This window comes from Peromyscus maniculatus, chromosome 1 (assembly GCF_049852395.1).
Source record: "Peromyscus maniculatus bairdii isolate BWxNUB_F1_BW_parent chromosome 1, HU_Pman_BW_mat_3.1, whole genome shotgun sequence".
Taxonomy (NCBI): domain Eukaryota; kingdom Metazoa; phylum Chordata; class Mammalia; order Rodentia; family Cricetidae; genus Peromyscus; species Peromyscus maniculatus.
The window spans coordinates 54,467,506-54,471,387 of NC_134852.1; the positions used below are offsets into that span (position 1 = coordinate 54,467,506).

The following is a 3,882-nucleotide window of genomic DNA, read 5'->3' on the forward strand; positions in this document are numbered from 1 at the left end:
TACACAGTCACTGTGATTACCCAAGCTGTGTTCCTGCATGTTGTATCTTTACCAAACCATAGCCTTCCCTGGGTCACGTTGGCTCAGGTAGTCCCTTTCTGTCTGGGCAGCTGTGTCCTCTGTCATTAGCTGCCTCCTCCAATTCTGGTCTCCTGTTGGTCCCTTCCTTGCTTCAGTGGCCTGGTCCCAGGAGTTCTTCCATCTCTCACCCACTTCTTTGCTGAGGTGTAAACTAGTTTGTATTAATAATATACATATAAATTCTTGCCTGCTGAGGCCAGGCTGCAGGCCTTAACATAGGCAGAAGAAGACAGAGAGGCCCCAGCAGAGGGGTCCAGTTTCACCTTGTCCAGTACAGTCTTTTTGAAGGCAGCAGAGGAGAGGGTTTTCTGATCAGCCATGGTCTGCAGCTCCCGTGTGCAGGTGCAGGAGGCCTCCATGGCATTGATAAGCAGGGAGCAAAAAGCCTCCACTTTGCAGCACACACAAGACATGGGTGGTGGCCCCACCAGGAGAGCAGACACTATCCTTGAGCTGCCAAGGATGCTGTTCTGAGTCCAGTAGCATCTTGGCTGCCCCCAGGAGGGCCTGGGCCCCAAGGCAGACTGTCAGGCCCCTTGCTTGTAAACTCCATTTTCACACCACCATCAGCCAGAGCATCCAGGGCTTGAAAGCATAGGCAGGGCCGCTGCCACTGAGCCCTGTGACAACTGAGCCCTGTGACAGCATTGGTCAAATCTCCTTCCACTTCTGTCCAGAAGTCCACACTGCCCATGAGCCACTCTCTGAGTTGGCCATCATCCACCTGAACATGAGTGTGTGTGGCATGCACAGTACCCCCCTCCTGCACATCAACTGGGGTGTCAGTCACACAGTGGATGCCTTTGGAAGCTGTCAGCTTCTTTTCAATGGAGTTGATGATGGCGTCTGCCACAGAGAGCACCATGATGTGCCCGACCTCAATGTCAGCACCAACCTCATCAGGATGAACGGGTGATATATGGCTTCACAGCCAGGAGGAGCACACCACTGTGACACACTGTCTCTTTGTTGTGGGGTGTCAGGTTCACCCCCATCCTCCAGAGGGCAGAGACTGTGGCTTGGTCCACGGCCGGGGAGCTGGTCATTATCTCATGAGCAATCAGAACACTGGCTGCTATGAAGTCCTCTGTTTTTCTGTTTCTATTTTTTTTTTTTTATAGCAGGGTATGCAGTCCAGGTTAGCTTTGAACTCTCAATCTTCCACTCGAGCTTCTCGAGTGCTGGGATTATGCATGAGAGTCAACATTCCAAGTTCCATATTTTTTAAAGAGAGTAGCCCAGACAGACTTTAACTTCCAGGCTCAGGGCATGCTCCCATGCCAACCCCCTCAAGCTCACACCACCTGGCTGACTCAGTTCTTCACTTTCTTCTCTCCTTGCTTGAAGTTTCTGCCCTGGGACTTTCTAGCTCAAAAAACACACAGACTATCCCAATAGCAGGCCCTTGCCCACAGAAAGGCCAGCCTAAGGGTCAGCTAGGAAGGGAACATCACTTACAACTGGGGACCTCCATTTGTCCTCAGGCACCAGCCCCAAACAGAGTGGCTTCTAGACCTCCACCTCTTCAGCTTTCTCTGGAGCTGAGGCCCGTGGGGCCTTCACTCTGCCTGGTTCCAAGGTCAGCTGGCTTAGCCATGGCCCCCTTCCTGTGATCCACTCACAGGTGGTTGCCTGTCCTTTCTGTGGGGACCAGCTGGTCCCAGACATCCTGTGCCTCCTTCCAGGCACTTAATCCTCTACCAGTGATCCCACTAGGTATTCAGGAAAAGGACATCTCAGGTAGCCGATGAAACTCCAGCTTGTTCCTGAACTGACTCACCAAACACTGGTACTGCTTGTCCTTTCCTCTCATTTGATTAAAAAAAAAAGTTTCCCTCCCCCAAAAATATTTCAAAGCTGTTTCTCCTTGCTCTTTCCTCACTCCCTGCTCTAGATTAGGAGGGAATCTCTCCTGCAGCACAGCAGATCCACCACCTAAATCCTATGTCCCCATAGCACTCTGTCCAGGCCTTCTTGAAAATCAGTTTGTCCATGTCAGCGTTTATAATGAGTGAATCTCACCTCCTGCTCTGACACTAGGTAATCACTGAAAGCCTTGATTGACAGCTCCTCTTCCTGTCGAGGTGATCATGGGCGACCAGGTGACCACTGTTCTCAATTCTTTATTTTCCTATTCCACTGGATTCTTAAACTTTAATTACCACCCCCCTGGCAACTTGGGGCACAGACAGCTTAAATCACACATGCAAGTCACACAGCTAGTTTGAAGCCAGACCCAACCTTCTTAATGATTTGCTATAACTAGCAATTGTATTGAAGTTGGCATTTTGTAAGTCACTTTCCTCGGCTGGCAGTGTATCTCAGCAGCTGATTCCTTGCCTACCTAGGTTCAATCTCTAGCACATTGGAAAGAAAACAATAGAGAACACACACACACACACACACACACACACACACACACACACACTCACACTTGCATCCATATAATTAGTTCAGTTAATCATTCCTCCAATAGATGTACTCCATCTATCATTCCATCTGATCCTCAGAAGGAACTTGGTAAAGCCCATGGCGAGGCCCTCTGGTGAGATGGATGAGAGCAGCACAGAGCCAAAGAGGAGGCAAGAACCGAGCTGGTGCAGATCACAGCACTGTGTCAGGGAGCTGAAGAGAAAGCTCCGGGGATGCAGCAGGGTGGGGGGTGTTGGCATGTGAAAAATCCACCACGCACACACACTCACTCACTAACATACACACACACACACACCATACACCACATACCACCCCCCCACACCACACACACCACATACACATATCACACACACATACACCACACACACATATACCACACACACCACATACACATATCACACACACATACACCACACACACATATACCACACACACCACATACACATATCACACACACATACACCACATACCACCCCCCCACACCACACACACCACATACACATATCACACACACATACACCACACACACATATACCACACACACCACATACACATATCACACACATACATACACCACAAACACATATACCACACACACCACATACACATATCACACACACATACACCACATACCACCCCCCCACACCACACACACCACATACACATATCACACACACATACACCACACACACATATACCACACACACCACATACACATATTACACACATACATACACCACAAACACATATACCACACACACCACATACACATATCACATACACATATGTGGTGTCAGCTAAAATACCTGTTAGGCCCAGAGGACACAGAACCATTTTATGAAATAGTCACGGGTACGACTTTTTCTTCCTTTCGGGCCTCTCACTTCTGCATGCCCCTTCTCCTTCCAGGAGGGGTCAGAAAGAGCAGCTGGCGATCTGTGTGCGGAAGAACGCGGACAAGAAAACAAAGTCACCGTCCCCTACCTACAGAGCCTATTCAGCATGAGCTGGATTAGGAAAGGGAGAGAAAACGCACTCTAAGTGAGTGGGAAATCCCAATGTTATGTGGTCCCAAGGTCTGCAGTCCTCATGGTTAATTCAACTAAGTCTTCAAGCTCATGGTTTAAAATCATGCAAGATTGTTGATTTCCTATGAGTAACCAGAGAAGCATGAATTGACCTGTGTTTTCATTCAAGGACAACAGAAAGGGGTGTTGGGAAAAAGAAAAGAGAGAAAAGAATAACTACGTTCTGGTTATAGAAAGTAATTCTGAGAGAGAAGGACCAGGAAAGCTTGGTTGGATAATGACAAATCAGAAGATACCATAAGCAAGAGTCACAATTAATCCAATTTCCTGCCCCTGGGAT

At 48.6% G+C, this 3,882-nt stretch overlaps 1 pseudogene; it reads right to left on the reverse strand.

The window, feature by feature from the left end:
- Positions 1 to 242: 242 nt before the first annotated feature.
- Positions 243 to 1,151, reverse strand: LOC102914118 (pyrroline-5-carboxylate reductase 1, mitochondrial pseudogene; annotated as a pseudogene).
- Positions 1,152 to 3,882: the final 2,731 nt, after the last annotated feature.